A 21,107-nucleotide genomic window follows, 5' to 3' on the forward strand; every position below is an offset into this window, starting at 1 on the left:
TTCACCTCCAGGTAAACTGGAAGTGTCCTGTGGAGAGCAATGACCTTGACTCATGGGTGGGCAGCCTCACTGATGACTCTGAGCGTGGAGGTTCCATGGTCTTTCAGAACAAAATGAGAGTAAATGTGCTCACCAGTAAGGGGAGGAATTGGGCATGATAAGACCCCTGGAGGGAGCTTGGTTTACAATGCAGTGCTCAGCAGAGATCGGAAGGTGCACTGTGAAGGCAGAGAGCTGGATTTCAGTTTGGAGTCCTGGTCCTACCGCTAAGTGACTGAGTGATTTTAGGCAAGTCACTTGCTTCTCTGAGCCATAGTTTCCCCCTCTATAAAAATGAAGAGCTCATTGGCTGACCCCCCTCTGATCATCTACACTTTGTCCAAGGTAATTCAGGCCTGGGAGCCTGGGAACGAGATCTTTCAGGACTTTCTCAGCAGAAGATTCTGTTTTAGGCTTCCATTTGTGATAGTGAGGGCCAGTCTTCCTGTCAGTTGGAAATCCCAGAGGGAAAATCAAAATGTGGCTTTCTCCAGAGCCTAAGAAATACCTTCAGCATTCTTGAAGAGCTTTCAAACCATTCTCAAATGAGTTCTTGTATCCGTGAGGGTGACTTCATCTAGGGCTGTTTACTTTAGAGCTCTGAGCTGTAACATGAGGATCTCAGATACAATCCTGAACAATGCTCAGAACTTTCTGAGGAAAATTAAGTCACATGAAACACTACACTCTTAAAATTCAACATAAAATATGCTTTATTCTAGGCATATTTTGTTCTTGACATACAGTTGGTGGTAATGGTGGAAGTGTGTGGGGACGTGGTGGGGAGGCGAGGACAAAAAAATCAAGAGAGAAACAAGAGGCTGAAGGAAACTAAACCCAACGCACAAAGGGTCCTTACTTTCTCCTAATTTCTGTCCTTTTTATAAATATATGATTGCACCACACTGCCACCAATAGTAGCTAACATGTAGTGTGTCCCCACTACATGCCCGGCATATTTAAACACTTTACATGTATTACCTATTTAATCCTCACAACCTATTGAGTTAGGAAATGCTATTAACCTTCCTTCTACAACTGAGGGAACAGAAAGATGGAGACACTGATAAATATGCCCAAATTCACACAGTAAGTGGCAGAGGCGAGACCTAAACTAGACAGTCTGGTTCTAGAACCCAGCGTGTAACCACTATGCTCTACTGCCTTCAGTGGTCTACCCACATGACCTTGCCTGGTTATTTTTTTCTGGTGTAGAATCTCTTTCATCACACACACACACACACACACACACACACACACACACACACACAAATTCCTCAACTGTATTCAAGGCCTGACCACAACCAGGCTTAGAGAAATAAAGGGCATTTCTCCCCCCTCCCTTTTTTCTCATCTTTGCCTTTTGATATAAGATTTGTTTTCATCATTTCTGAGTGTAACAGGCATTCCCTTTTTAATGACCTAACAGAATCTGGGTCATAAAAAGCAGAGTCTTCAGCCAGGTCAATTTGTAGTTGGGCAGACTAGACTCGCCAATGCGATTGATTTGCTGCATTTCTATGATTTGTCTAAAGGCCATTTATCCAGGAGCACAGTTCGGCTATGAGGTTCTGCCTTGCTCTAACCTCCCAATATCACCTTGCTCTCTCCAGCTCCAGACATGCAATCCCGGTCAGCCACGAGGCTTTGGTGAGCTGTCTGTTAAAATGCTAAATTGACTACCACCCACCCAGTCCATTTCTGAGTGTACAGAGATTTGAACCTAAGCTGGGTGAGTGAATTAACCCCGCGCCCTCTTGGCCCCTCAGCCCTCTAGGCAAACCATGAATCAAATGGAATCTCCCTCATGCCAAGAGGCTGCAGAGCTGTCATTCCATTGTGTTTCACTCAGGGTAAGAGGTCCCTGGAGACACTATAATGAGCCGGGGTCCTGGGGCAGGGGGAGTCACGGTACTGAGTGAACGCAGCAACATGGCTTCCATGGCAGCAGGACAGGCACTGGCATGTTTCTGGACAAATACAATTTTTAATTTGTTTGTGTAATGAAAGATTATAAACTCACTGGTGAATAGCAAGAGGTCGTCAACAGTCAGGTGGCCACTTCCCTAAGAAGCTGAGTAAACCCTTCTGCTCTCGAACACACAGGGGGAATTTTCCGAGTGGAAATGTCACCTCCTTACTGCCCTGCCACAGAAAATAAACAGGAGAGGAGTTCAGCAACAGATAAGGCCATTACTAGAGAACTGTGGAGAACACATTTGGCCCCTTCTGACTGTGACCCCACAGGAAGAAGGGAAGAAAGGAAAAGAAACTACCTCCTTGAGCTTGAACTTGTGGGCAACGTGTTAACCTCCAAACTTCACTGCTGATCTGAAGAGCACGTCCACTTCCCTTACCCTTCCAGGTCCCAGCCCCTGAGCAGAAAAGACGAGTTAGAAATTCTCTGGAGGGAGTAAGGGCCAGACAGGGGAAGTCCTGCGATTTTTCTCTTCCTCCCAGTCTGCCATGCCCTCTCAATGACTCTTTTCATTTATTCAACACATACTGAGCGCCTGCTTTGTGTTGGCTCTTTGTTAGGCCTGAAGGATAAAATGGTTAAAACAACCCACAGACAGAAGCCTAGAAAGTGGTACAGCTATAAGTTCCCAGGAAACTTTCTGAAGCCTCAGTTTCCTCATCTGTATCATGAAAATAGAAATATTTATTCAAATAAAAATGAAAGACCCCTTTCTAAAATCATCCTTTATTTGTTAAGTTGCTGAAGATACCCACCTTTAAAATACGAGCCACTTGTAAGGCATAAATTAATTCTTATTGGATGGAGGGTTCCAGAAATCAGAATGGCAGTAGTTATGAGGAAAGAGATTTAGCATTCAAAGATGCAAAAGCAAACTCCCAAAATCTCATTTCTTAATCAGTATACAAATTTCCATCAGTATCTTAGGGTGCTGCCAACATTTGTTTTCAAGACAAAATGCCTAGGCCTCAGATTAACTGCTATTACTATGAATTACAAACATGCAATTCTTTTCAAGCAATTTGTACTATAGAGATATGACTGATTATGGATTACTTTAGGCTGAACTAAGACCAGTCCATAAAATTAAGACCTTGCAAAAGAGGCAGTAAAAGACCTTCACGTGCGTGCACATGCTCACACACACACGTCCATTTTTAAACCTGATGCTGTTGGAACTAAGAAACCAGAAATGTCTAAGTTTTGTCATGTCAATTACCTTTCCTCTTATCAGCTAAGGGACCTCTCTTTATGAAGAAACAGTTAAATGGGAATGAAAACACAGTAAAATCCCAATGTAATATTTAAAATAGGGTTAAAAAATCCAATCACATAAAACGTGGGAATGCGTATTGCAAGGTTAAGGAAATGACAGGGATGAATTTGCAACAGAAAATGGAAACCAATAGTGCTATTTCTTAATTTGCCTTATTCATCGGGCATGCTACCTCATTATTTAGTAATAGGTAAGCCCTCATATAAGAGTTCTCTGATATGAGCTGGGTTGAAACACATGTCTTAGGTCTTAATATCTCACTAGGGTCTTTTCCCCAAAATCTAACTTTTGCATTGAAGAGCTTATACTCTGCCTATAGAATGAACTTGGCAGAGTGGCCACTAACATTATTGCTGTTGTTGATACAGTCAGTCATCTATAAAAGTTGGATCGAGTCATATGTCGTCAGTAAGACTTGCAAAATCTCAACCAAAATTGCTGTGATGTACAAATCAACATGTTCATTTCGCGGATCAGAATTGGGGACAAAGCTCTAAGCGACCAAGTTAAAGATTTTTTTTCCTTCTCTCTCAAAGGCCTGCAGGACTTTCTCTGCCTGGAGGTTGACAGCCCTTCAGCTTGTTCTCCAAAAGGAGCCCCGTGCAATGTGGGGCTGAGGTTGACACAAGGGGCAGAACCGAAGGCTCTTTTTCACTGATCCTGCTACTTCAGACAGTCAGGAACTGACTCTCCCTCTCATTTTTGAAATTCCACCATAGTCCTAGGGGCTAATGGACAAACAAGGCTGGCCCATGACATCTGCCCAGGGTCACCTCTCTCTTCTGCTGCAAGTCTTTTGGACGATATCCTGCTTGATACTAACTCATTTCCAGACTCCCCCTTTTCCTGAAGTCTCCACAAGCATGATTCGCCACCCTTATGTTGATAATCTTGGGAAATGATAGTTTTAGGTTGAATCATATGAAATTGCGGTGTCTCTAGGTTTAAACGGTAGAATATTAGCAGTTTCATATGGTAAACTTAACGGTGATAATTTACCTATGGGTAGCACTTTCCAGTTTGTGAAGTACATTTACATCCATCATCTCATTAACCCTCATAATAAACGTGTGAGGTAGGGGTTATCGGCTTTACAGATGAGAAAATTGAAGCTCACAAAACTCACTGCGAATTTACATTTGTTCTTTTGTGGGGGGCTCATTTATGAAGCTAGAGGCAGGAAGAGCCCAGTTTAAAGGATTGTGGCAGCAGCTTAAAGGCTGTGGGATTGCGGACAGCCGCGGAGGGAGTCTGGCACTGTGGTATTGGTACAATTATCCCATTTTACTAATGTCACCTGAGTATCCCAGACAGTAAGTAGTTTGCCCATCAGTAAGACAAGAACTTGCATTCAGGCATTTGAATGCTGATCTAGCACCATCTCTACCATGTGGTGCTTCCTCTCCCCATTTCCTGACTTCTGGCCATTGTCAGTCAGTCACTGACTCATCTAAATTCCCAGAGCAGTTTGACTGGGTCTACACTCTCTTCTCAGATGGCTGCTCCATGGCCAAGGTGGCAATACATCCAAAATGGTGTGAGCCATCCTTGTAATATACAACTGGGCATACAAAATAGTAGCAAAACAATATTTCTCTGTTCCTCTTCCATCTGTAAAATTAGGAGGCTTCTACCTCCTCTCAAATTCCTGTCATCCAGCCCAGAGAGTCCCAACTGCTACTCCACAGTTAATCTCAAATGCCATCAGGCGTCACCCACATTTCCTCCTCCTAAGCTCAGACATTGGCACAGACCTCCCAGAGATAGCTGGTGAGCTCCAGCCATAGCAAGGTCACTATGATATTGGGCTTCATCTCTCCTGGCCTTGATGCTGAGAGGAAGGAGGAAAAAGAAATATGAGTGGTACCACCTTTCCCATTGTTTGCAGTCAAGCTCACGTCTGTCTTTCCATATGTAACCCAAATATCCTCAGAGGTAAAGGAATTGGACCATAGCCATCTCTATGGCCTGTGATGGCCTCAAGTTTTTGACACAATGTCTGCTAATTTCAAGGGCGTCTGTTCAGTGGTCCAGCTCCTGAATCCACATGTGCAGTTTCTACTGTGCCCGTGTATCCCACTCCTACCACGATGCAGGCCTAACCCTCAGTGCCTTCATGTATCTCCATGAGAAGATCTGAGTCAAATACAGTGGTTACAGGGGGAGTAAGGAGGCCACGTTGTGAAACACACTGCATTCTCTCTTCCCTCTGCTTCTCACCTCCTTCTTGCATTGGCCTCTGGTGAATCCAAATTCCTGTCCTCTGTCGCACACTGAAGCCTTGGTGCCAGCCAACACACCCACCTGGGGCCTCACCCCCTTCCCCAAGAGAGCTCATCAAGTCGTTCCTTCTAACAAATTCTGTGGTTTCCCTTAGAAGAATTCTGGAGAACAAAGCTTCCTCCTCTCACACTCAGAATGAGGTCTTTCCCCTGAGGTATCTTAGTTACTCCTACAAGTGGTCCCCAGGAGGCCACCTCCCGGGCCTGCAGTGTGCCTGCTCGTGTCTGAGTCCGCAACCGATCCACACATGGCTTAGCCAGCCCCTGGGACTTCATTCACGAAAAAGGCGGATTCGTGAGGATATTTTGGGAAGGTTAGAAAGCTTTTAAAAAGTTTTAATGAAAAAAAACACAAAAAACTTCAACAACTGTGTATTGATGAATACTCACTTTAAAAAGAAACAGGCTTTTAAAAGCTCCTATACAGGGTCTCAAGCTCGGCCCCCACCCCAGCCACGCCTCCTTTGTTTAGCACAGTGGAGTCAGGGACTTCATTCAATAAGTCATCGAATGCACTAGAGGGCTCTGCCAAGGAACCATGAGAGCTAAATTCTAGTCCTTTCCAAGCTACTAACCAGTTGGTGTGAATTGGGTGAAATTGGAATTTCCCCAGCTTCACGTTTACAACCATAGTTCTAACTGTTCCTGCCTCATCAGGCAAGACCTCCATGCCCTGCATATCTCCCTCCTTCCCAGGCCCCATTACCAAATATTCCTGAAAATTCCCAGAGGAATTATATTATGTATGTCATTATATATGTATCACATAATTTATCTGTCTTTAGGGCATCTGGGGACACTGATTCCACTTCTGAAGGCTCCCATAACGTTTCATGATATTCCCTGTGGACGACCACCCTCCTACCATTTTGATAGAAAAGTCACAAGGCTCCTGCCAGCGATTCCATGTGGTCAGTCTTGGAGGGCTGCCTTTCCCTGCGGGTCACACTCTGTAAGCAGTTTCCAGAAACAGTGCTTATAGATTTTTCTCGACAGCTCTGTCTGAAGTGGGATGCCAGGATGGAGGTTTCACCCCTCTGGGGACAAGGGAGTGGCTCCTGGGTCAGCTTGTGATGCTTGGCGCCTTCCTATGGGATGAGCTTTCTCTCAGGACACTCCTCAGCATGGTGCAGAAATAACCATGGCACATGATCCCTCCATGCCAGGCATGTGCATCCAGGCCTGCGCCCAGTGGTGGGCTCATTGAGTGAGCGTCTGCTATATAAAAAAGATGTGGAGGGGCGACCGGTTGGCTCAGTTGGTTAGAGTGCAGTGCTCATAACACCAAGGTCGCCAGTTCGATTCCCACATGGGCCAGTGAGCTGTGCCCTCCACAACTAGATTGAAAACAACTACTTGACTTGGAGCTGGTAGGTCCTGGAAAAACACACTGTTCCCCAATATTCCCCAATAAAAAAATAAATAAAATAAAATAAAGATGTGGAAAGTGGTTTGGAAAATAGGCACATCATTTACCCCTCTGGATCTCCATTTCCTCACACAAAATGACTGGACCAAATCAATAGGTGTTTGAACACGAGTTCTTCTTTACTTTGAAGTCAGGTTTCTAAAAGTCTAATTTCATACAATAAAATGTACACGTTTTAGGTATAGTTTGATAACTCTTGACAGTCATCTAGCCCCCACCATCCATGAGATATAGAGCGTTTCCATCACCCAGAAAGTATGCCTGTGCCTCTTTGCAATAAATCTTCTCCCTCCCTCCCCAGATTTGGCATCCACTGCTCAGCGTGCTGTCTCGGAAGTCTCGCCTTTCCCATAATGTCATACAATGAAATCCTGTCTTATTATTCAGGGGTAAGTGTTCTTTACATACTCTGGATTCAAGTCCTTTCTGATCTATGTGTTTTGTGAGGGCTTCTTCCCCCCCCCCAAAAAAAAATGCTAAAGCATTTCAAGGACTCCCATATGATCACAGTGTATAGCACTGAATTATCCTTTGAGAAAATACCCAATAACAAAAACTGCTCTTTTTAAACCAGTGCTTTGAATGAATTTGTAGTTTATTCATCACAACAGAATCCAGTACATTTTTAAAAGAGTCATACATGGTATTTACTCAGATAGGAAACTTCCTCTGGGATGCTGATGAGATGCACCGCTCCTTTCTCCCTGTGGATCTCACGCCGTAGCAGTTGATTCGGGCATACCTTGTGGCTTCCAGCATTGCTTGCCACAGCCCCCTTGGTTCCCCAGATGTTCATAATCTATATCAGGAACCCCAGCACCGGTGACCTCTGCGGGCCTCTCTTGCTCAACAAAATCTACAAATCTCACTTCTCAGGACTCGAGGATTCGGGTGCTCCAAAATGACACATCCTTGGAAAAACCAGGAAAAGTCATCATGCTTGTGCTGATACTAGAAAAGACACAGGGGAAATACCCTTACCTGCGATTGGTGGATCCCAGCTTCTCTATTTAACCTTATCTGTTCATGTTTTAGGAGCTGAAAGTCCCTTTCCAGGTGAGTTGATCCGATTTGGTTCTGAATCAGCCGGTCCATGCCTGCCTTCTCTCTGTGGGCTTCACTGCAGACTTCTCTAGCGCTTCCCACGAACACACTTAATTGGCCATGTGTCAGCTCAATTGCTGAGCTGATCTAAGTCATGATGAATCTTTCCTGCTCTTTGCCCCTGGCCCCAGCTTGCCACATAATTCTGTATCATCAGCACTCACCATGAATTTACATTTGTTCTTTTTTTTTCTGGGTCATTTATAAAGCTAGAGGCAGAAAGTGCCCGAGATATTGATTCAGAGGAACTGTGTTTTAGCCTTTCCCCTTTGCTGTTGAATATTGACAACAACAGCAGACATATGTTTGTGGGATTTGTGGATGAAAAAGGGAGTCACGGTCAAGAGATATTTAGAGAGAGATTTGGTGACGCGATGGGGAAGTTGTTGAGAGACAAGAGATCCCTGATGATTGTTGGCTGAACAGTTGCAGGGCAATTCCATCAACTATGAAAGTGGGAGTTGGGTGGAGAAAGAGAGAAATCATGAATTCAGTTTTGAAATTGTTGATTTTTGAGAAGTCAGTGGAGATAGCCAGGAAGACGTTGGATAAACACGTCTGCAGCCCAGATGCAAAGTCTGGGTTGGACACAGAAATTTGAGTCATTGGGGCAGAGCCATGAGAGTGGAGGAACCTGTCCAGGGTTTTGTAAACGGTGCTCAAGGGTATGAATGACTTGCTGTCTTCAGCCTTTCCAGAAGGCTATAGAAGTGACTGAGATGTATAACTTTCATGTCTGCCATGAGCAAGGAGCCTGTATGTACTCTGTGATGGGTATATCAGGGTGTATGTATTTCTTTATTTCTTTTTATTCCCCCCCAAAGAAAATCTACTATGCAAAACACTACCAAACAATGCAGATTAATGAAATGGTGTTGCAGAGCTGTAAGAAAGGGGTGACCAGCATCCTCACATCCAAACTGTCCAAACGTCTCCACTGGATATTGGTATCCTTCCTTGGTGACCGTCTCTCCCACCATCACCAATGAACTTCCTCCACTGCTACCCTTCCACCATAAAATGCTCAGTTGGTCCTTCATTGTCCTAAACAATTCAGCTCTAGCTCCTAATTTGCACATTCCTTTCAGTAAAACCAAATCCCTGCACCTTTTTATAAAGAAATATGATACCACTAGCATTGATAAAGCATACCTCTTAGGGGCAGTGCCCCCACCCCATCTTAACCAATATGAGGCTTAGTATGGGATTACAAGCAGGATTTATCAACGTTGGTAGAATTGACATTTGGGGCTGGATAATTCTTTGTTGTGGGGGGCTGTCCAGTACATTGCAAGATGTTTAACAGTATTCCTGGCCTCTGTCCACAAGATGACAGTATCACACACCACCCTCCACCCCTAGGTGATTTCTCAACTCCCTGAGACAGAATTCCACTCATTAATTTTGTGACTTTGGGAAAATGTGCCTCAGTTTTGTCATCTATTGAGTAGAGATAATAATAGTATCTACTTCATAGAGTTCTAGTGAAAATCAAACGATTTAATACTTGCAAAAGACTCAGAACATGGCCTGCCATGTAAGAAGCTCTCAGTAAATGTTAGCTCTTATTATTATTCCAAAGGACATACCAAATATTCCTTCAAACTTCATATAGAACTTTCCCCAAGAAGGGCTCTGGTTAATATGATTTTCTTTTGGCAATGTAACTTAATGATTTTATTCTTAACCAACTCTCAAAGCCTCAGAATAGGTAAATTTAGCCCTTGTTTTCAAAAAAAGATTTAAGTTTTAATCCAGCTCAGTGAACAAAGACCAGTGATTTTCAGGCATCAGGTTGTCCCCTTAACGGTAATCTACCTGAGGGTGAGAACTTGTACTGAAATGAAAACACCTTGAATACGCATCCTACATACAGGGGGATACCCGGCATCCTCCTGCTCACCTCTGGGAATGTGTGTGTATGGTCACATCTCTTCTGGATGCCTTTGCTCCGATTCTTCCCCTGAATTCTTGATCTTCTCACCTGGCATGTTTCACCTGTCCCCTTACCCTGCATCCCACATGAGAGACGGTCAGTCCTTTCCTTTGATATCTCCAGCAGGGAGTTTATGCCGGTGATTCAGCAGTCACAAATGAAAAATCACTTTAAGTTGAACATTAGACATTCCTATTTTTAAAAGTCTCTTAGCAGTACCCATTCCTGGGAGCTTTTCCCTGGCTCTCTTCTCCCCCAAGTCCCACCCCCATTTCATCTTTCAGAAACTTCTTTCTGCCTCCTCTTCTCACCTCTTTCCCAGCTTGTCTTTGTTCCTGGGCTCCACCTACTTCTTCAAATTCTTTCTTCACTCGCTGAGCAACTTGGTTCTATTTGTTCCAGTCCTATGCCACAGCAATATTTAAAGATCTGTTACACAAAGCAGTGTGAAGGACATTGTTCTCCTCTGGCTGTTCATTAAGGTCCTGTGGAGACAGACCTTAATTCTATTCTTGACTGTCTCAAACCTGTAGTTGACTGCCTTCTTCACCACCAAGAAGAAAGCATTCGCCTGAAGGTTCGAGAGAGTCAACATAAACTCATCTAAACAACAAACACAAATTCACAAATTTCCTTCGATGCACAAATTCTCCCTGCCTCAGAAAAGAGTTCCTTTTCCTTTCCATCCCATGCTCTTAATTTCATCCCCTCTCATCCCCTCTATAAAAAGTTAGAATTAAAACCCCTGGTGTCATTGAGGTGAGTGAATGAACTGGCTTTCAGTCCTCTGAAAGGAGAGGTTAGTATCTCCACTCCTTGGACATCAACACTGAGGCTCAGAGAGTACAAAACAGTGGTTCAAATTTACACCAGTGCAAAGGGAGGATGTAGGGCTCTGAACAGGTCTGCCTGACTCCACAGCACTTCCATCTCACCACAGTCGCCCCTGGATGGAAGGCACCCATAAATGAAGAGCTCATTCTTCATCTTTTCTGCTGTTTTGCCCAATAGCATTATCATCTGTGTGCTGCTATGATTGTTTATGTTGACCTGGCTAGGGATGCTCCTTGGCAAGATGCCCATTTGAAAGTCTGTTTACTTGCTTACTATCGTAAATTTTTTAAGCTCTTGGCTTACATAAGGCTCTCTTCAATCATTGACTTGGAACTTTTAAATCCTAATGCCAACTATACAAAAGAATCACCAATATGGCACCCTTTATATAAAGTTCAAAAACATGCAAAATGAAATAGAATGTTCAAGGACATATTTGTAATAAAACTATAAAGAAAAGAAAGAATGTGTCTGTGAGTTAGCAATTGCCACAAAAAATGTTGTATAAGGAATCACCTAAAACTCAAGTGTCTTGAAGCCATAGTCACTTGTTTTCATGGAACTGGGGCTTCGCTGATCTAGGCTGGGCTCCACTGGGGTGACTTAGCTCTGCTCCATGTGTGTTTTGTTCTTCTCCCCGACTGACATATTAATCCGGACATGCTCTTTTTATGGTGATGGAAAAGGTACAAACAAAGAAAGTTGGAACATGGAAGGATATTCAAGGCTGGACTTGGACTGACCTATCATTTCTGCTTCCTTCTCTTGGCTGAAGAAAGTTACCTGGCCAAATTTTTAAAAATAGAGAAATGGGCCCTCATCACAGTGGTAGGGCTCTACAAAGTTACGTAGAAAAAGGTGTGGATACAGTGAGGGGTGAAAAATTGGGGCTGGCGATGTAATCTATCACAAAACAAAATTCAGGATAATATTTACCCCTGGGATAAATATTTACCCCTGGGGGTGGGGTAGGAGTGTTTATACCCAAGATGTGATGCACAAGGGGCTGCAATGAATCTGTTAATGTTGGGGTCCTTAAGCTGGTTTGTAAATTCATGGCTGCTCATCGTCTTGCTCTTTAGAGTTTATATATTTTATGCATGAAATATTATTTGGTAATGTCTTAAATTACTGGAATCAGATAAATAATAAAATTTATACATTGGGAATCTCTGATTCTATACTACTTCAGCTTCACTTTTTAAATTTGTGCTTCTCTTTCCTGGTTCCTGATTTTCTACTTTTGTTTACCCTCCCTTGCCAATATAAATAATGGTTTGGTTATCTGATATCTGGACAGTAATATCATCTACATGCATATTTATAATCTTAGTACGTTGCTCACACTTTTTAAAAGATGCAGTGTTTACATTCTAACAGAGTTCATTTTCCTGAGTTCCTTTCAACGTAAACTCATCTAAAACCACAAAGTGTTGTCCTGGCAGTTATTAGTCTGGATTGATTAGGTTTGATCTCTGGGTTAATTTCACGTGTAATCATATTATAGTTAGTCACACCTAGTGGCTCTATTAATTCAGATGTATTTGCACTTCCTTACCTATTAATTACAACCACCTCTGAAGACTGATTGGGTCTCAGCTACCCAAGAAAAGCAATCCCCACATATTAGGGAACAAATTACTGCCTCCCACACTAGGAGAACTTGGAGGCTCTGTAGAAATATTATTGATGACATCTTTCTTCTCTTCCTTCCTTGAAGATGAATGGTACACCTGTTACATGTACCAGAAATACCAAGGACAAGTTTAAACAGACTGGCAGAACTCACCTGGACCATGACCTGGAAAAGAAGCAGTGGGAGAGTCACTTACATAACATCCATGAAAGTGTTATTTGTAAGAATTAAAAAGTATGTATTTGGTTGAGTTCTACTTCACATAACTTATTCATCTTTCTCTTTGGATTTAAAGACTGTTCACTAAGTAACTAAATGGGGGCATAGGCTGGATAGAAAGTCTGAAGCTGGATCTGCATTTAATCAGCAAGACACAGCACCCCACTCAAAGCGTGAACGACTTGCTACCCAAGTCCTAGCCAAAGCCCTGCTTTGAGAAGCATTATTTAGGGAGGACCGTTTGAAGGTCTTGTGGTTCCATCTATTACTCCATAAAATCTATCTTTAATTTCTGCATTCAGCCACCATCAGAACCATACCCACATGGCCCTTCAAAGCACTGTTTTTAACAAGGTGCAATTTTGTGTTAAGTTGCCAATTCATCTTGTGAAATGAAAACTACATTGAATTTACTGTAGGAGGAATTTTGTAGAGGACATTACAATCTACATTTCTTAGTAGATGAAGCCTTGCACAAGAAAGTTCTGTTTGCTCTAGGTTCTGAGAATAGCTCAGCATCTTCTGAGCAACTCAACATATGCTCATAGAAAATTGGAATCAGATAATGGATTTTGTTTCCCTTTACACTCTGGCCACTACACTAGGAAGCTTGGAGTTAGGTTAAAGGCTCAAATGCAGTAACCGCTTAGGATGTTACCTCTGCATACCTGCATTCTAACTCTCTTCTCTCTCTTCACCATTTAGTTTAGTTTATATCTTTATCTGATTTTGGTTTAGTTTTTGCTAATGGTTTTTAGTTTTTGCTAATACCCAATTTTATTGTATGTCTAACATTGGAGAACACAATGGGATGCAAATAAGTAATAAACAACAAGAATAACCTTGAAGATATTAAGTACAAAAATGTGTAAGTATGGATGGAGAGAGGTATGGATGGGGAGTTAGGCTAGGCAGCAGGCAGGCTGACTGTATGTATAAGAGTGCGTCAGTCTACAACATCACCCAAAGGCTGAATCTTTACCTTATCAACAGGTAGCAAAGCCCTCCTCCCCTGCCTCCAAAGCCTGACGTTCTTATATCCTTTATCCTAAGGCTATTGCCATTTCCTACCCCCTACCTCCAGGAAATTCCGGGGAACACATTGAAACCATAGCATCAAGATGCTCTCTGTGCTTGCATTCAGGCACCCTCCGTGAAGCCTCTTCTCTGACCTGCATGAAGTTCTTCCTCTCCATGACCACCAGCTGGCGGTAGGTCTGAGAGGATCATCTCTGCATAGCTGCATGTACCCTTGGAAGTTCTGGAAGGAGCAGAGAATACAGTGCAGTGGAATAGTTACTACCCCCATGTGCTCTGATATATTTCATTTCAATGCAGCCTGCATTTCTTGAGGCGCAGGGCTGAGCACTGTGGGCTGATGCACAGAGGACACAAGGCTGGACTTCCAGGAGCTGTGGGATCAACAGTGTTGTCTGTTAGATCCCAACTTTAAAATATTTTTAGCACTGGAAATTCTTTGTCCAACAAAATCTTGCTGTTTCACTTTAGGAGATAAGAACAGAGCTGTCCTGGTTGGAGTGGACAAGGCTTTCAGGCCTGTCCAGCAGGGTGTCCCTTTGCTTCAGTCTCCTTTACTTCTGGGTAGAACCCTGGGATTCCTTGGAGAACAGTCTGAACCATTAATATGGCCACACCTAGTGGTTAACTCACTAGTGCTTGATCTTGAGGAAGTTACTTAAGTTCTTGGACCCTCAGTCTCCTCACGTGTAAAATGGGGACAAAAATTGTACCTACTTCATTGGAGTTGTTGTGAGGTTCAAATGAGCTTATGTATATAAAGTATTCGACATATTAATTTAATAGTGCCACTTAATCAATAAGTGATGGGCACTAATAAGCTATAGCTATTAGTCCTATTCAGGACTTATTGCTACTCGTCTTTTCAATGAACTGAAAGAGCTGCCGAATTCAGTAAACGAGGGAGCTCAAGCTCTGTCAATCCTACACCTCTCAAGGAGGAGATCATTTTTCCCATCAGGGAGATGATATAAAAGCAGCCAAACGATTACCCTGTATGTCAAGTACCAACACATATAAGAGATTTTTGTTTTTTTCTTAATCACCAAAAAATCATATTTGGATTTTCAAAAAGCAGTGAAACCCATTTCTGGATAAAACTGTGGCAGAGCGATCTTGGGCAGGCACTTTGACCCCACGTGCCTTTATTCTCTTTTCTGAAGGATGGAGGCCATGAACTGAGCTTGGTTCCCAGAATTTCCAGGAGGTTCAAATAAGGCCTTGAATGTGCCAAGTGTCCTTTGAGCTGTTTGTCAAAAAGCCCCAAGGAGCCCTTGGCACCTAGTAGGCGTCCGTAAATATTTTTTGCATCTGAATTCTTTCCATCTGGGAAGTTCTCCAATGTCCTGGTATCCCCAGCTCTCCCACCAAGCAGGTCAGAAAAGCAACTTAAAGGATTCATTTTAATGTCCATTTTTCCACTTTTCTGCTGAAAAACCACTTACAAAGCTGCCAGCTTTCTCATTTGGCTTTTTCTGGCCTGATTGCATCTTATTAAGGGTCACTTCCTCCATCAGCATAAGGAAGACTCCATTCTGTCAACAGGAGAGAAAGGGCTGGGTCTCCAGTCACAGGGCAATGGTGGTGGTGGTGGTGGTGGGGAGATGGGACGGAAACAGCCACAGGACATGTTTAATTAATAAAGAACTGCAGTTGAGTGAGAAGGCCCAGAATTTCCAAACAGTCTTCCCCCCACCACTAAACAGCTATCCACTGGATGGTGAGGGAGCAGGTGCTAGTTCATAAAGCCTATTCATTCACTCATTCCACTGCTCATTCATTCATAACTGTTTCTTGAGTGTCTATTATGCACTGGAAATAGAATACAGAGTGAAAAAGTACACCCACTCCCACTCTTCCTGGAGTTTACAGTTTGGGGGCGGGGGCGGGGGCGGGAGCACACACATTAATCAAATGGTCATAGCCATGATTAGGGCTGTGCTGCATGTTCAGAGAAGACTTCTGGTAAGTGATGCCTGATCTGAGATCTGAAGGGGCCACTGAGAAAATGGGGGGTGGAGGAGAATTGGGGAGAGTGTTCGAAAGGACATCGTATGCAAAGGCCCTATAGAAGGAGCCTTTTTTGGAATGTAGGCAAGCAAGATCAAGAAAGTTCACTTGCTTTTTGGTGGGACCCTTAGGCTGGGGACACACTGGTCCCCATATAGAGCCAGTCAACGCAGGCATGAGTCAGTGAACTCGGGTTCTAGTCCTGGTCCTTCTTGGACCTCAGTTTTTCAGCTGTAAAATGGGTTAAGACACTTCTTGTAGCTCTATAGTGAGGGTAGGAAGTACAATGTGTTTTTGTCACCTGATGACGCGTGGAGAGCAGATGCCTAGGTGTCAATCCCTCTCCCATAGAAGCCGGCTGGAGTTGGGATTAGGAGCTACGAAACAGGGCGTCCGCGCTTCTAAGGCTGGAAACTGGCCGCCACAGCGGGCTTGAGGTCGTCCCCTCCACCCGCCTGCCCGCAACATATGCGAGAAGGAAAGTGCTACGAACGCCAAACGGCCGCCCCCCGCTGGCGCCATCTGCTCGGCTGCGCCGCCCCTGCCCGGCCGAACCACGGCAGCTGCACGCTCAACCCGCCGCCCGCTCTGACCGCGACCGGATCCCCGCCCTGGCCGCGCCCAGGACAGCACCTATCCCGAAGGCAGCACCATCCCCTGGCTGGCGGGGCGGAGGGCTGGCGGCCGGGGTGGAGGGTGGGGGGTGGGAGGTGGCGCTCGGAAGAGAGCCCTCCAGGAAAGTCCTCCAGCTTACCGCGAAGCTGGTCCAGGTCCAGCCATTTCGCCTTTGCTCGAGTTTCTAGTTCGCCTTCAAGCCAGGCCGGGGCTTGTTTGGACACGCCCTGGACAGGCATCCCAGCAAAGCATATGAATATACCTGTCTCGGAAGACAGATAATCCCTAGTTCTAACATCGACTCTAAAACTGCCCAGCTGTGTGCTACTGTGCAAGTCACTTAACCTCTCCAGGCTTCTGTTTTGTCTTCTGCAAAATGGATACAGTAAGACTTGTCCCGAAGGATGCTAGAAGGATTAAAAGGGAAGTTCCTTGTGAAGTTTTTAGCACAATGACTGGCACGTGAATGAAACTTAATTGCTAGCTATTAATTTTATTCAAAGTTTACCTTCCTGGGGCTTTATGGTTACTTGCTGGATTTCTGTAGCTCCTTAAAATTTCAACTTGCTGCTGCATCCCTACCCATTCACCTTCTTCTTCAAGCATGGATGGAGAGGCAGAAAGATGCCTCTGCTTTTTGGAACATTTTCCATCCGTGAATGGCCAGGGCATTGGGGAATTCCTGGATTCCCCACCCCCTCCTGACCATGAATGAGACTTATGTTGCAAATAGCTTTTAATAATTGCCCAGCAACACTCTTTTGTTATCAAGTCCACCATAGGACCAGCCAAAAGAGTAGCTGGTAGGAAGACAGTGACAACAAAAGATGGACTGAGAACAGGGAAACAGAAAATGAAGAAACTCCACCTAGGGAAGGGGCTGCATTCATTACACTGAAAATAGATCATTTCAAGACTTTAACCCAATGCGAAGGTAATCAGAGGCATGGGTTTTAGTCAAAATTCTGTCACTTACTAGCTGTGTTACTTTGGGCAATTGAGTTAACAAATTGAGTGCCTACTGTGTGCCAGGCACTGCGCTAGGCTGTGGAATTACAAAAGTAAACAAAACCTAGACTCCATCCTCAGGAGTTTACTGTCTAGTGGGAATCAGACAAGCATGGGTGCCATGGTGGAGAATGCTATGGAGCCTCAAAGGGAGGCTTGTCAACAATCTAAGGGTTTAGGGCAATTCACTGAGCCTCACTGTGCCTCATTTTCCCCATCTGAGGCTGGGGGCTAACAATGCCCACCTGGAAGTTTTATGAGAACTAGCAACTGATGCTTTCTTCACCCCTGGAACCTAACTTCCTACCTGTCCCCACCCCAAAAGTCCAGCACATTCTGCCTTCCTTCAGCATCCAAGTAGCTGCCTTGAAGTCTGATTGGAAGAAAATATGAGAAAACACAATGTACAGAAAACCATCATACAGCCCAAGAGCTATGTATCCTTGTTACAAACACTGATGTGAAAGGTTCCTGCTATTCTCTGTGGTACTTTGGGCACTAAACAATATGAATGGATGATGATGATGGGGTGAGAAGAAGGTGAAGGGGAGGGGGAGGCATGATAGTGGAAGAGGAAGATTTGCCTCTCATAGAAGAGCGGGGTCATACAAGGGCTCTCTCACAATCATCCGATTGCTTTTTAAAGAAATGCATGATTTAACAAATGTGTTTTAAGCACATACTCTGTTCCAGATAGTGAACAGACCAAAGTCTCTGCTCTCAGGAACTTATCCATTCCTGGTGGGTGTTCTGAATGCAATCAAGTATGCAAACAATGTGAAGTGGCTGGTGGTAAGTGCTATGAAGAAGATAGAAGAATAAAGGGTTAGGGAGTGATGGGGAGTGCTGATTTATGCAGCAGCAAAGCACATTAATCCTAATCTGAGAATTTTTGGTCTGAACCTAACCATCATTTGGAAGGAAAGCAAATCATTAATATCTAACTCTAGGTAATATATACAATTCTTCCCAACTTTTCTGAAATAATCTATAATGTATTGCCTATAGATTATATAGACAAAATGAACATTTTAAAAATGCCTTAATTTCATTCAGATTCAACCAATGCAACATGTTAATATAAATCCTTCCAGTCTTTTTTATGTACATACTATATATTCTTTAAAAGGGAACATAACATACTATATTGTAATAATATTCCACGATAAAATTTCCTTACTCTTACACATATTTCTTCAACACCATTTAAAATAACTCTATATTATTTCATTGCATCTGTGTATCATAATTTAATCAATTGATCTATGATTGAGCACTACCAGTATGTGGGAGATACCCCCTTTTTCCTGGTTTAAACAATCACACAAAGAACTTCTAATTATTTACCCCTATCCTTAATTAATTCCAGGTTCACAGGGCCATCGTTATCTTCCTGGGGACTTTGGAACTCTCTCAGACAAGAGAAGCAGAGAAATAAGATGGTGCTTCTGAGGGGAGGTGGTGTCATCTTCTGGGGCCAACTCCCTGCAAAACAGGGAGCCCAATGCCCTAAGTTTGGGGGCTGCTTAGAGTTTCTGTACAGCACTCAGAATTATTCCACACTAGGGAAGGTCAATCTTTTTTTTTAATTTTTATTGGGGAATATTGGGGAACAGTGTGTTTTTCCAGGGCCTGTCAGCTCCAAGTCAAGTTGTTGTTTTCAACCTAGTTGTGGAGGGCGCAGCTCACTGGCCCATGTGGGAATCGAACCGGTTACTTGGGTGTTATGAGCGCTGCACTCTAACCAACTGAGCCAACCAGCAGCCCACTGAAGATCAATCTTTTTATGTATCAATTAGCTCATTGTCTTTATAAAATTACTTACCTGACACAATTTAAGAGACCCAGAAGGTCCACCACTTGGAATTAGTGTGATCTGGAGCAGTTACCCAAGATTTCTGAGGCTTGATATCCTCCTTCATGAACTGGGGATGATAATACCTGCCTGGAAGGGTCATTGCAAGGAGTAAATGAGGCAATGTTTATGGACAGGCTATGCTTAAGCAAGAGGATGCTTTATCCACAATACCGTGTTTCCCTGAAAATAAGACGTAGCCAGACCATCAGCTCTAATGCATCTTTTGGTGCAAAAATTAATATAAGACCCGGTCTTATTTTAGTATAATATAAGACCGGGTCATATATAATATAATATAATATAATATAATATAATATAATATAATATAATATAATATAATATAATATAATATAATATAATATAATATAATATATAATATAATACCAAGTCTCATATTAATTTTTGCTCCAAAAGACACATTAGAGCTAATTGTCCGGCTAGGTCTTATTTTCAGGGAAACACTGTAGATGATAAATGCCAGGACCTTTGCTAAGCACTTTGCATATTTAATCCTCAAGCAAGCTCACTGGAATAGATATTATCGTTCCCATTTTATAGATTTGGAACTAAGGCCAGAGTGGATAAATAATCTACTCAAGAAGCGGAGCTGGAACTGGTATTCACCCCCAGGTCTATCTAAATTCAAAGTCTATGCCTTAAAAAAACCACTTCATTCTACCTCCTCAGCTCCATGTAACGGGGAAACATTGCAACCCAAAATTCCATTAGCGTTTTAGGGCCCAAATCCACCCAACCTCAAACCTCTACTAACTCATGTTGGAAGTCTAGCCCCCTTGAAGGATCCTCCTTCCCTGATGTTTCTGTCCAGATTAATGCTTGCTGTCGTGTCTAGCTACGCTGGTACTTTAGAACCTCTGTCCACAGCAGACCCACCATGAGCTAGAATGTCCCACTGCCACTCTGGTTGCAGCAGATCTCTGGCAATGTCTTTTGTCAACTTTATTGAGGTGTAATGACAAATAAAATTGTAAGATATTTAAAATGTACAATGTGATGATTTGATATATGTATACATTGGGAAAGGATTCCTCCCATCGAGGAGTGTATCTACCTCCTTTTTCATTTTGGTAGGAACATTAAGTTTTACTCTCTGGCAATGTCTTGATGTCAAGGAGCAGGAGTCCTGCGGTTGCCTCCCCCACATTGTAGATTTCTCTCCAGTTCCCTTACTTGCAAGATTGTCCTTTGCACGGGTTATGTTCATGTGGGGAAGGTGGAGAGGCATGGTAGGTATTATAGAACTCTAAATGTTCCAAAGCTCGGTAACATAGCTCCATTTTTCTGACTCGAGCTTTGCCTATCCTGACGTAGCCTAAGTAGTCATCATTACACCTGTGAAGGTCAGTCTGGAACCATGTTTCTACCACCACCTGGTAGGAGCCAATATCGGCGAGACTCTGCTGTAGTTTGCCCTGGGCAATGACATTTTCAAGAGATGAGTTGGAGATGTTGCAGCTAAATTAGGATGGGAATCCCACAGCAGGGGGCCTCAGGCATTATAGAGTTTAGGGAGACCCTTTTTATAGTATGCTTTTCATGGCTCTTTCTCTCAAGGAACAGACATTCTGTCAAGATGGGGACGTCAGGATGAGTTCAGAGGTCAGCAGCTACCTTAAAATCGTCATTTCCTGTGATCTCTAAGCCGTTAGCTGAGTATGACTCCATCATGCAAGATTTAATTAACAACTATTTATTGAATGCTTACTATGTGTCAGGGGTTATTCCACTATTGTAGGAACTAGAAGTGCAGTATTAAAGAACATAGAAATAGCTTCTCAGTCAAGGAGACTGGAGATACCAATTTTTCTTATGAAGGATTTTCCT

At 43.3% G+C, this 21,107-nt stretch overlaps 1 long non-coding RNA gene across 2 annotated transcripts in view; it reads left to right on the top strand.

Annotated features, from left to right (window-relative positions):
- Positions 1-19,463, top strand: part of LOC109450855 (uncharacterized) — a 145,745-nt gene extending 126,282 nt beyond the window's left edge. For both annotated transcript variants that reach the window (XR_016018348.1, XR_016018347.1), the window contains 4 exons: positions 7,306-7,393; positions 7,881-8,060; positions 12,599-13,944; positions 16,133-19,463. This is a non-coding gene — a long non-coding RNA (uncharacterized LOC109450855). The remainder of the gene's footprint in view (positions 1-7,305; positions 7,394-7,880; positions 8,061-12,598; positions 13,945-16,132) is intronic.
- The last annotated feature ends 1,644 nt before the right edge of the window (positions 19,464-21,107 follow it).

Source organism: Rhinolophus sinicus, chromosome 14 (genome assembly GCF_057876585.1).
Source record: "Rhinolophus sinicus isolate RSI-liver-muscle chromosome 14, RSI-T2T, whole genome shotgun sequence".
In the NCBI taxonomy this organism is placed as follows: domain Eukaryota; kingdom Metazoa; phylum Chordata; class Mammalia; order Chiroptera; family Rhinolophidae; genus Rhinolophus; species Rhinolophus sinicus.